Genomic DNA, 14,122 nt, shown 5'->3' with positions numbered 1-14,122 from the left:
GGCACACCCACTCATTCATTCAATCATTACCCTTTCACCTCTCCTCCAAGCTCAAAATTCTCTCAAAATATCACAGTAATCATAAAAAAATGAGAATATTTGCAATATAAATTATTTTATGAGGAAATTTAAAATTATTAACTTAATTTTAACAGTGTTATTATATTTTACAATATAAATTAGTTTATGAGAATATTTTCTCTGTAATAATACCAACACATTGTATTATCACCCATCCTCTATTTTTGGTAAGAAAAATATCTCTTTTATATATAGAGAGAGAGAAAGAGAGAGGGTATAATCATCTATGTTAACCTATTCTCTATCTTCCTCTCCCCAAAGCTTTTCTCATTTTTCCTCTTAGTTTATTCACAGAGAGATCTGAGGTCTCAGGAAGCTGTTGGTTGCTGAAGAATGTCTTCTTCTCCTCCTCCAAACCATGTTTGCTATGTTCACTGCAACTTCTGCAATACAATCCTTGTGGTAAAAATACTAATGGCATAATCTCTCTGCTAACTTCTCGAACTCTTTCTCTAAGTACTGTCAAAAACGAAATATAACAGCTTGATTTTTCAGTAACATTCTTTCAAACGTATATAGTTTGGTTGATTTCTTTGAGATTGAAGTGCGTTTATATTTCAGTGTTTTTTTTTTTTTTTTTAGTGAATGAGACTTTCTTTATTTTATATAAACATGAAGATCTGAAAGCTTAATTAGAGAAAGGATGAAATTTTTTGGTTAATTAAGGTAAGAATATCACACGTTTTAGGAAGCTGGAAGGGATAATGCTTCGTTAATTATGGAGTTTTTTCTACCGAATGGAGGAAGATTAATGTTTCTCTTCTGCCCTTCTGTTGTTTTAAGACATATTTTTTCCCTTTAAAATGAAGAAGAAGAAGGAGAAGAAGGATACGCTTCAGTTTTCGAAGAAGCTTGAAGGGTATAACTTAGTTTGCTATTTCAAAGCAATCTGGATCATTAATTTGCCGCCATTATACATCTAAATTAAGATCATCTCTCTCTCTCTCTCTCTCTCTCTCTCTCTCTCTCTGACCAACACTTTCCATCTCCTCTACTGGAGGCCAGCATATATTATTGTATTTTCTTCAGAAATAAACTACTAGCTAGATTCCTATAGATCATTCCATGTGGATTCAGAAGATTTTTCCGTTGCTTAACAAATTCTTTGACAGTTCAATCAAGAAAATATTTCTTATTTTTTTTTTCTTTTTAAGAGATGACATTAATAGATTTCTCTTGAAGAACCGAAGGAATGTTATGAAATTCAGATAACTATTCGATATGAATCGATCAGGTTTCAAATTATTAAAAAAAAAAATTCCTATTTTTTAACTCTTTTTTTTTACGATTTATGTAATTCTTGTCCTTATAAAAAGAGATTAATTAGAAGGCCCTATCAAGAATGTGATATTTTAACAGAAAATGATTGAATAATTTAGGGTATCCTCAGTTAATTTAGCTCATGACGCAGATTTATTTTAGCTGTATTATACTATTTTCATTGAATTATAAGACATTTTTCTTCTGTTTCAAAAATCAATAAATTTATGAACAATTATTTTTTACAAAAATAAAGTGCTTAATTAGAAAGAAGTTAAATGCATTCAGTTAAAAAATAAACAGTCTGAATCCTCAACTAATTTTAACTTCGGACATCTTAAAACAAAATTTTAGAAATTCATAAAGCTAACATCTAATTATATCCTATCAAAGCCAGAGCTTACAGTACTATGTGCATTAATTAATGGGTTCAACATATTAACTTCAAAAATTTTTTATTTTTTTGTGTAAAACAAATGAATTTTATTGATTTAAAATCAAAAGTACAGCTAATTAAAGAACTTAACTAAGCATTTATCATCTAAAACCTGCGAAAACAAAATCCTTCAAACATTCTGTAAATTTCTGGTGCCACCCAATCCACAAATCTGTATACGAAATTTAGTATTCATAAGATATATATTAAGCCACTTTATATTGTATTTCTCCTATCATCAAAGTCCTTTAATTCATGAGTAAATTAACTTAGAGAAAACGTCAGACTATCTTCAGTTTAGTATAGAAATTCAATTCAAATGCAGCTCAGTTCTGACAATGCCTGCTTTAATTTCTTCATTTCTCTTGACTGCCATGTCTTGCATCCTTTTGTGTGAAAACTTGTTGTGTTTCCCGACAGAGTCTGAAAGAGAGCATCTTTTTATCAGCCATGATTTTCTTGCTTTCATACACGGTATTTACTGTTGATATTTGCATTTCCTTTGAGTTTCTGTTCTTCATATGTAAGAGAGAGACAGAGAGAGATGTAATTGTTCTCTTTCTTTCCATTGATTTTAATGCTTTCATTTACTTTGGAGCAGAAGTTGGGACATAAATCCGAATTCCTTAATAAAAATCCTCATATAGTAATAGAATCCTCATTACCACTCATTTTTATATATACTAGTAAATTATTCATTGCATTTGCATGAAAAATAATATAATTCAAATTAAAAATATATTTAAGTTTTGCCACATTAGAAACTAAAGTATATTTGAATAAGGAAATTTAATGATATGTTTGCAGTTAAATGATTAAAGAAAATGTTTATTTGTGTATACTTAACTGTGCTTTCTTATCATAATTTAGACTTTGTAAATTCTATATGATAAAAGGCTTGAAAAAATAAAATTGTGCTTGCTCCACTAAATAATCCTGATTTCTTTTATTAATTGTGATGAATTATAGGCTCTTGCAAATCCTCATATTATTTTCATTGCATATTATCATCTCGTTATCTTTTATCAATTTAGTTTCATATAGAGTCAACAAATAAATAAAATTTACTACAATTATTAAGAAAATAAAAAATTTAATTAATAGAAATTGAAGTATTTAGTTAGTTTGTATTAGCTGATTTTTTTTTTATATTTCAGTTCAAATTAGCATGCAATTTTTAAAATTATAACATTAAAAAACTAGAAGGGCTAAAATATAAAAACCTTAAAGAGTAAAAAATAATTATCGGAATTTTCTATCTTTTGAGAGAAATGTTAAATAGCAATATAAATTCACTTTAATGTTTAAACCTAAGGAAAAAAAAAAATAAGAGCCATGCTTTTTTTACATTTTTGAATGTGTTCATCATACATCATAAAATAAAGAACCTTCAGAAGAAGATTTAATAATCTAAGGGCACTTCACAATAATTTTTTTTGCTTCTCCTACATTATGTGTGTAATATTTGGAGAGTAGAAGTTAGATTCCTCCAATGGAGCATCTTCATTAGATCTAGTAATTGAAGGAACTAACAAAGGTGAGGTTTTGACAATGCTGGGAAGGAAAAGATTCCTCAATATTAATATGAACATGTGGTATGATATTTGTCTGAGGTGAGGGATTTTCTTTAAGATTAGTGATCATCATTGGTTGTTGATATTGGATACTTTTCTTGGCAAATTTTATGCTCTAGCTAGAGGCAATGGAAGTAGAAGCTCAATTATTTTTCAAATATCACTTTTAATCAATAGTGTATAAGTTGAGATCGAATCCAAATGATATTTGAGTGAGTTTCAAAAACATCAATTTTTACAAGGAATATTGCAATTAAAGGTTTATAGAGGGTCACAAACAAAGTATCCAAATATTATAGGGCTTTATCAAATAAGACTCCCACAATTTGAAAATGCAATCCATATAAAAAAGTGGGTGATTCCTCTTGAAAACCAAAATATGAAGTCCATTTTGATACATTATAAATCTTTCAACTTGCATAGATTTTTTTTAAAAAAAAAAAGAATATCATAAACTTCAATCTAAGAAAATTTTAAATGGATTGTTTAGGGCAAATTAATAAGGGAGAGACGCCACCCAAAAATTATATAGCTTGGAAAGTAAATCAGTTTATTGAATGAAAAGTCTACCAGCCATGAACTTTCTAACCAAAGATAGTTTCAGAGGGTCCTAAAATTAATGGAAAAAAAAAACCATTAAAAAAAAGATGTTTTCCTTTGTTAGTGTATACATGAAACCAAAGATAATTTTTTTATTTATATGATTTAGTCCCACATCACTTATGATGTTTTGTTTTGTATAGTTTATATATCTTTTTGCTTTTACTCGTGATAGGAGCTAGCTCATAGTCTATAATACTTATTTAAGTGTTTTAATATATAATATTTATATTAATTGATTAATTTTAATATTTATTTAATATTAAATAATTTATTTTATTATTTAAGTAAAAATTTTGAATCTGCCAGTTTTAAAAAATTCGGACTAGTTCCCGGTTGAACCAGCGGTTCAAACCGATTCTGGTTAGTTTGGTGCACAGTTAGTTTTTAAGGTTGAATCGGACTTGCCTTCAAATCGATTCACGGTTGAATTGGTTGGACTAGCCGGTCTAGTCTAGTTTTTAAAATGTTGGGTATATATAATTGAGAATTTTTTAGTTGATGTTTGTGATTTTGGGAAATCATCAAGCAGGTGTATGAAACCCATGAATTCAACCATATATATTGAATAGGAAGCAGCCTTCTACACTCCCAATGCTTGTGGAAATGCCCAATACAACAGAATTCATATATGTCATGTATTTTTATAAGCCCATATATAATTGGTATTTATCTTATTTACAAATGAATTACTAATTTAGACAAATTATTTATAGCTAGTTTTTGTTCATCTTTTTTGCTTTAAAATTGTTTATGCTGGTCCAAACCCGAATAAAAAAAGTTGAGGGAAAGTTTTGTCAAAATAAATTTAGGCCCCACTAAAAAATATTTCTAGCTTTGCCACTATGACTATGAAGTTACATCAACAAAGGAACCTAAGCTTAGGAGATCGATAGTTGTGGGATAAAGCCAGGTCGACAATTTCACACAAGGCACAGAAAAGAGGGGGATATATGCTGACACTAAGGACTGTTGTTGCATAGAAGGCCACCAGACAACAAGCTATGAGAGAAGCTTGAAGATTAAACAAAGAAATGGTAGCCAACTCAAAGAGTAGAGAGGATGAGACTAAACCTATATAGAAAGTATCAAGGGAATCCCCTATTCCATCTGTAATATCCTACGGTCTAAATTTAGAATAATTATCTAATTATATATTAATTATTCCATCAGAGCCACTAATCTCTTTTAATTTATACAATTATTAGTAAAAATAATTAGAAACATATTAATCAAAATAAATAATTGTATTCATTTCTCAAAATTCTTTTACGCTAGTCATGTGACCAATCATTATATATATCAATCTATCATTCTACTCCTAGCTACAAAAATAATAATAATAACTGAAAAGAAAGTAAAATTTGAAGATTTAATCTATCTCACTCCACTGGATTTTGACGCCTTTCTGAAATCATGTAAAAATCATAGAGTGAGCAAATATCTTAGAAGGTTATAAGAATCAATAATTGAAATCGATGCAAGACAGTGAAAATAATATGCATATAATTATTCAATCAGTAGTAGTATGAACATATAACTTGTAAAAGTAGGTAGCAGTCAAAGTAATTAAATAGTGTCATACCATATAATCATTAAACTCAGTATAATTATAGTGATTAGTAACCAAATTAAAGATTGGTAGGCTTTGACATTTCTATACCTATCAGTTATAAAACATAATATCAATATCATATACATCAATCTAATTTTCAAATATACTCCATCAATATATCTATCATAATCCTTAAATTTATATCAAAAATATATAAAGTACCAATGAACAGCAAACATGTCTTGTGTTTCATGTCTAATGTAGTTCATTGACTCCTGATTATTTTATAATATTATGCTATCTATTTCAGTTAAATGATATACAAGTAAAACTACATGGTGAAATTTTCAATATTAGCTAATCAAAATAATTCATGATATGATATTTTATCACATATGAAGAGTTACATGATAAAAAATCACTAGAAAGAGAAGATATTAAATTAAAATTGATTTAAGGAAAGATTAAATTTAAAGAAATTAAAACCACTAAAAAATATAAATAGATTCAATTACACACCACGATCAGTCATTTTCTAACGGAGTATGGTAAAAAAATGACCAAAAATGAACTTTCTCTATCTTCTCTCCCCCTTTCTCTCTCTCTCTCTTTTTCGGCATGCCTCCAACACGTATACCCCGTTCTCTCTTCTTTCTCCCCCGACCAAACTAGGGTGAAGAGGAGGAATGGTTGGGTGTATAGTAAGTGAAATGAATTTAGATATTTTAATATATAAAATCACTAACTCGACCTAGCATTGTGGCGCTCAACTCCCCAACACCACTGTGCTCATAAAGAACACCAAACCTTTCTACCTGAGCTTCAGTGCGATAGTAAAGATACCCCAACGCCATAAAGCTCACTCAAAACCTATTTTTTGCCCAAATGATACATATTTAGACATCCTAATTAAAGAAAATTAATAAAGTTTGTTAAAAATTTTCAAAGGAGATTAAGCCATCATAAATAGAAGTGTGATGAGTAATATTAGTAACGATTTTAGGATGGGGATGAATAATCTTAAGAGAAAAATCTTCACATAAAGGTTCCTTGCAATCTCAAGTATGAAGCATGTGTTTTAGAATTTCTTTCTTTATCAGCATGTGTTTTCGAGTTCCTTTCATTATCTTCTTTATTATTGAGGACATTGAATTTATAATTAACCCCCCAAGAGAGAGGGTTGATGCATTAACCCCTCCAACCCCTGTCTAAAAAATAGTTATATATTTGTGAGACAAAACCATCTCAAAACTAATATGCTCCTAACTATCTAAGGAAACCCCTTACTGAGAAGGTTATAATAAGGGAAAATCACTCAACAGGTTATGATTCTTAGCTTCTAGAGATTGGTTTTTTTTTTTAATTTGTTGGCTATTAGTCTCTTAAATTATTCTCTTGATCCAATCATATTTTATTATCAAATTACTCAAACATATCCATCTCTATTAATTACACTAGGGCCATTGAAAGGTAAGTTTAGGTGTACAATGTTGTAATATTTGGTTTCAATGGTAACCAAATATTGAGGCTAATGAAAGTAAGGTATTTTGGTTCATGAATTTTACCCAAAATTTAGGAAAACAAATTCATGGTAGAGTAAATGATGATTCTTTTTCTTTTTCTCCCAAAGGATATCATGAACTTATATGTCATTAGAGCCAAAAAGATGGTTCCCTCTTTTTAAAAGAATATAAATCTATCCTATATATTTTATGAACAAGCATAAGCCAATTAAAAAATTTTGCAAAAATAGTAAAGGGGACAAATCCTTGATATAATAGTCAATTTGAATGCATGCATAATATTCTTTTTATAAAAAGTGACCAATAGCATAATGAGAATGAATAAATCAATCACCACATTGTTGGGAACTGAGGAATAATTACTAAACCACTATATGTTTTATAGGTGATCACTCATTTGAATCAAAAGAGGGAGTCCATCTAGAAACTCTTATCAGAAAACAATAGAGTTTTTCCTAGAGAAAAAACATATATAGTAATCATAACTGTTCAATATAACGAGAGCATGCCTTAGATCCAATAGATCAACAAGGCATGAGCCCATTAGTTTCAAACCAAAATAGAACTTGTTTGATGATCTCGGTTTTTTGGGCTCGGTGTAAATTCATCTACAAGTGAAAACCTAAATACCAACAAGCTATTCAAACTCATAATTAGTGTGAAAAATTACAACTTCACCTTAAAAAAATTGGCTTTTGATGGTATTTGAAAGTAGGCCTTGTGACAACGTGCAAAAGTTTTTTAGGACTTTGGGAAGGATGTCAAGTCATATATATATAATATATATATAATATATTATATATATATATATATATATATATATATAATATATATTAATTATATATATATATATATATATAATATATATATATATTATATAATAATTATGAAATATTTTAATCTATTAAATATAAAGATATGATTTATATTCACCTTAAATAAAGCAATATATTATTAGTCTTAGCTGGTGCAACTTTAACACCATCATAATCAAAAAGAAAGAAGATAGCCATCCATGATGTATGGATAGTGTTGGTATTAAGTAGCTAAGACCAAGGAGAACTCATGCCAGTAGGGTTGATCTCGAAAGCATTATCCTCTTCAGAGTATGAATCATAACAAAAAACTTATTAAATTCATAAACTATGTGAAAAGGCTCAATTTCTTGAAAAAGAAGTTAATAGTTTCTTGCATTAAGATTGCAAGGTATGATGTGTGTTAGAGCAATCATAATAGATTACATATTGAAGAAATGCGCAAAAGATTTACTCCAAAGCTTGAATCACACCATTGAGAAAATGAACAAGTTCCGCAGAGGGGGGTTTTGAAAATCATTTGTAGGATGTTCTTTTTATAATCCCAAATAGCCCATGTAACAATACATTTATTTTAATAATAACAAGTACTATATTATTTGATATAAAATAGATTAAGTAGGAAAAGCTACTAAATTTGAAAATCACTAACAAACTAGTGACAATCAAATGAGATATAAATTATAATTTTAAAATGAGAGGCCAAATTCAAGAGAATTAAAAAAATCGAATATTAAGGGAATTAATTATATTTTTGATTTTGATCATCATATAAATTTAATTTATGCATAATTAAATGCTCACTTGATCACTTGCAATAATGATCAAAAATACTATAATTTTATGAAAGATTACCATGGAAAAAAAAAGTCCATCTAGCAATTCTCATGATAATCTAGTTGTGAATTGAAACATCTCGTAATTCTCAAATGGGTAGCAAACATAGTAAATTTGTTGGAACCAAAAAAAAAGGCAACTAAATCATGGAAGACATTTATTATCTCAACTTAAACTCATAAGAAAAGAAAATTTCTTCAGGTTCTTATTGTTCTTATATGAGGGTAGTCGTGCCGTAGAGTAGATCAATTAGCCAAAATGAAGAGAAGAAGAGCTTTCTATTTATCTGTCCTTTGAGGAGGCAAAGAGCAGCTATAATAGGGTAAATAAAGAGGAACAGTTATAAGAAAATTACAGCAAATATTAATAAATAAAGAGAGAGAGAGAGAAACAAAGAATATGTGTTTTATTTCCTTATTTAAGATTATGAGAGGTTATAAGAAGAAATTCTTTGTAAGAATTTTCTAGTATATAAAAAAGTCCATGCAGAAGTTGCTTTGGAAGGAAATAGGACCTATCACTCTAATCAGGCTTAAACATGAGGATATCTTAGAAAGCTGATAAATTATGAAAGTGACCATGACTTTTGATAGTGTTCATTAGTCCCAATTGTGTGTGAGGAGAAATTATTATGTGCGGAGATCGACTAGACGCAAAACTTCTCCAAATACAAACCAGAATACGCCAGCCGGCGGTAAGCCGATACCGAGAGAAAGAGGTAACGTGGCTCCTTCTAGTTGGTCTCCGTACGACGTTCCGGTCCGCATAGAATAATTAATCTAGACTGTGTTAGAGAGAGAGAGAGATCTGTTTTATTTGTTATTTTAATTAAGCATATGAGCGGTTATAAGAAGAAACTATTTGTAAGATTTTTTTAGTATTTGAAATTTTCTATACAAAGTTGGTGAGGACATAGAGGTAAAGAGACGTAAAGCTTTAAGCATGAGGGCATGCTAAAAGCTGATAAGTAATCATGTGATCATTAACTTGTAGTGAAAGTCATTACTCTTCCAATTGCAATGCTCTTTTTTTTCCTTTATTTTTTCCTGAGAAGTTGAGGGAAAATTTTCAAATATATGACTTTGAATCTGCTTCTCTTCATCAACTTCAATTTTTGTTTAAGATATTTGTTTTCTTCATCTCCTCTCATGAGTCACTCTCTCTCTCTCTGTCTCTGTTTCTCCACACAAAATGTAGTTTCAGACAGATAAAATGGAATGCACTACTTATTAAACTCACAGATATGATATATCCCAATCCTTAACCCACAAAAACAAACAAAAACTTCTATATATCTTTCCTAATGATTTCAGGCGCTTAAGATTTCAGAGCTGAGACTTTGAACTTCAAAGGAGTTTCTTCAGAATTTCTACTAACCTGGAGCATAGTTCTTTATAGTTTGGCATCAAAACATTTTTTTTTCTTATAATTTGATTTGTCCGGATTAAATAAATATGAATAAAGGGTAGTGCATTTGCTTGTTTTTTTATACAAATAATTAAATTAAAACAATAATAATAATAATGCTTCAGGTGAGTGTACCTGGGACCAGTATGTGCTCCATTATGACCGTGAGATGCGGGCACTGTGCAAATTTACTTTCTGTAAATATGGGAGCTCTTCTTCAGTCACTCCCAGCACATCAAGATATTCAGGTTCTCTCTCTCTCTCTCTCTCTCTCTCTCTCTCTCTCTTCTTAGTAAATTTGATTATATACCATTGGTTAATCATTCTTTCTTGGTGTTTGCTATAATGCTTATCATAATATAAAAAGAAAAAAAAAGCTTCACCTTTAACTATGCAAATAGTTATTGCTTTGTTATACATAAAATTTCTGAATTTATGTGTTAAAGCCAAATTGAATGTGACAAATTAAAATCATTATAACAATTTCGAGTTATAATAATTTTTCAAAACTTAGGATTATAAATCATGATATTATTAGCTATACTTTGATTACACAATCAGTTGATGCTTCATCAAAAAGTATGATAAAAGATGAAAATCATGGCTAAAAATGTTTTTTATTCACAGTTTCATGAAAAATTTGAGACTATTTAATATTTAGTCTCGTTTTTTAAGAAAAAGTATGATTATACGCTCAAAAATTATATATGAATAAATTAATATATGATAAAATTAACAAATATAGAATGAGAAATTATATATAAGAGATTGTGATAATGCATTAATAGATAAGACAAGTACATAAAACTTATGAAAAACAAATTTTAGAGGAAAAGAACAAAAGTAACATTTGTTTTTGTCATTATATAAATGGAAATAAAAATGGTTAAAACTTTTCATAATCATTTGCAATTCAAATAAAAATATGAGACAAGTCTAATACATAAAAGGAGTAAGAACAACATATAAGTTAGGGTTCGTTTGGGACGGCTTTCTTACTGTTTCTTAAAGCAACGCCTTTCTAGTAAAATTTTTTACAATAACTTTAAAAAGTAGTAAGAAAATCGTCCCAAACGAAGCCCTAAAGTCTTTTAACAAGATAATACCATATGAAATACCAAAAATTAAATAAAAATAACTTGAATAGAATTTATGCAAAAAGATTTTCACACAATAAACATAATTCTTCATGAAGCACTCAACAAAAATGAATTGATGATGTGTTCATAAAGCACAACCAAATAGCTGGAAAAGGAATATTGTGGTTTTTTTAGTTCTTCTCCTTAATTAAGCTGAGAAAATGCTTCTATTGATTAAAAAAAAAAAAAAATTAATTACCAACCTTCAAAATTCTCTTTTTTTTTTTTTTTTTTTTTTTGGACATTTAGGCCATTTAAGGCAAACTCACACACACTATGCATACACATAGACTCGAACCCTGAACCTCTTTAGTTGGAAGCCTAAGCTCTCAACCAATAGGCCAAGGAGAGTGTGTTCAAAATTCTCTTATACCCTCATTCTATAAAAAAGTAGGAAAAAATTTTTTTTCCAAACGTGGAGAAGATACATAAAGAAGAGACAATTTTGATCTGTTGATCAGAGGTTGTGGTAGCTAGCTAGCTAAGCTTCAAAGATGCTTTCTTCTTTCTTTCTTTCTTCGGCATTTTAGAGCTGATTAGATGGTTCAGTTTGTAATCTGTACACTTCAAACAAAAGCTGCAAGATTCCTACTAAAATATATATAACTTTATTTTCTGTTTTTGAGAAGAAATTCCAGAGCCACAATCTTGTGCCTGAAGGCTTACCTTGGATGTGAGTCCTCTTCAAAGATGTAAGAGGATTTCACTTTTCAACTCCAGGGAAATAATCTGCTGCAGGACGTAGCTCCTACTCATTGTAAGTGATTAAGAAATAAGATGCTCATAATTAATATCCTTTTTCATTTTAACTACGCTGATTAAATTAAAATTATGCACCATGCAATGTTAAAATGCCAATTCTACTGAAAATAACAGTTTCAGAAGAAAAATTAACAATGAAAATGTCTGTATCTCGAGCTCCCGACACAAATAAATGTAATATAATACAAAACTGCAATGTTTTCCTAAACTTGGTTGAAGATCAGAATATTTTTTGAGGCTATGTTTGGGACAGATTTTTTTACTGTTTTATGAAGCAAATTCTTAGTACAAAAATATTTTAATTTTTTGAATTTGAAAATTTTGTACTAGAAAACTGCTTCAGTAAAAAAGACATTTCAAATGAAGCCTAAACCGATGTGAGGGTTTATATACATGATTACAAGTCAATAGTGGCAATATATATGCATTAGCAATTATTATATATAATAAAACATTAGCAATATTAGTATGGTTTATTGTATTGAATCATATATATATGTGAATCATCAATAGATATTTCCTTAATAATAATATGTGATTAATGTCATATGTCATAACATGAAATTGCTTAAACTATTTTTGTTAGGAGGTCCTATTACAAATTTTTTTTTTGTCCAAATAAAACACCTAATTTATGAATGCCTAGATTTTATACCAATATTAATGAAAAAAAAGTCATGCTTAAATTTTTATGACTAATTATTAGGTCCTATTTTCTTTCAAATACACAGCATCAGAGAAGAGGCAGCGAGTTCCTTCAGCATATAACAGATTTATCAAGTAAGTATGCACTCATTCATGCAATTCATCGATTATAAATATTATAAATGTAAATTTTTTAATCTTTTTTTTAATTCATCTATCCAACACTTTCCATGATGTAGTTTGTAAATTTAAAAATCCTTTTAATCAAATTAGTCACATTGATATGATTTGCTTTCCATATGTGAAAGAGAGGAGATAAGAGACTAAAGACTAAACAATCCAGATATAAGCCATAAGGAAGCCTTCAGTGCTGCAGCAAAGAATGTAAGTAGTATGAAACTTTTGCAAAATCACATTATTACTTTTTTGCGCATCTTTTTCATGTGCTATATTACCTAAAATAAGAGTGATATATTTGAGGTGATGTTGATTCATTTTTGACATATAAATGAAAATTGTTGAAGATATGTTCACTTAAATATTTATAAATGGGGTAGTTTTTTAAGTGTTGGGATATGATCACTTAAATCTTTTGGTACTTTTCACAAGTTCTTTTTTTCTTCTTTTTGGATTCTAAGGGTTTTTCATATTTAATTAATTTTATTTTAGTAAATAAAAATCTTTTATTAAATTTTTTTATGATTGAAAACCCCTCAAATTAATAATATATCTCTAACAAATTCAATCAATGGAATTGATGCTTCCATTAAAAAAGCTTGAATGTTCATTTAAATCCTTGTAAAATTTCAAATCCACAACAAATTGTGGAAATATAAAATTTGAAGTTAAAGGGAAGATGCCTCATTGCATTATATGGGTCAATTACAATTGAATTCAATCTTACCAATATTTAGATAAATGAGATTGGATAGAGAAATAACCTCAACTATTAAGATTGGGAACATTTTAACCTTTGATCAACACCTAAAAATGTTCTTAACTTGCTTAGAGGTGTTAATAGTTATAAAAATTGAGACATAAGATCAAAAGTGTTGGTTAATGATTCATTTTATGTTCTTGTAGGTGGATTATGATCTCATGTTTCTTTATGGGGATATGCCTTTCATCTCTATTATTGTGAAATTAAAAAGTTATTTGTCTTTAACAGTTGAAATTAATGATATCTACCTCTAACAAGAATTTTAATGATATTACCTTGTCATTTGTGCTTTTTTTATTTTTAGTTAAAACCCACAGATGGCGGTCTACGTTTGATTAAGAAAATTGTAACTAGTTCTTAAAAGGATCCAAATGGCTCCACCAACGCAAAAAAAAAAGTATAACCAAATCAAAAAGGAAACACTAATGAGTTTAATTAATTATCATATCTTAATTCAATAAGCAAAAGAAAATAACAGGGAAGCAAAAAAGTCAAGCCTTACAAAGCCCCAAGTTGAGATCTTCAAATGAAGCCCAGTAAGGAGATAA

General features: G+C 28.9%; 1 pseudogene; it reads left to right on the top strand.

Moving 5' to 3' along the window:
• The first annotated feature begins 202 nt into the window (after nucleotides 1-202).
• Nucleotides 203-13,093, top strand: LOC114580175 (annotated as a pseudogene).
• The last annotated feature ends 1,029 nt before the right edge of the window (nucleotides 13,094-14,122 follow it).

This window comes from Dendrobium catenatum, unplaced genomic scaffold (genome assembly GCF_001605985.2).
Source record: "Dendrobium catenatum unplaced genomic scaffold, ASM160598v2 fragScaff_scaffold_847, whole genome shotgun sequence".
In the NCBI taxonomy this organism is placed as follows: Eukaryota; Viridiplantae; Streptophyta; class Magnoliopsida; order Asparagales; family Orchidaceae; genus Dendrobium; species Dendrobium catenatum.
Note: the sequence above shows the minus strand (reverse complement) of the source record. Positions and strands in the feature narration are given on the sequence as shown.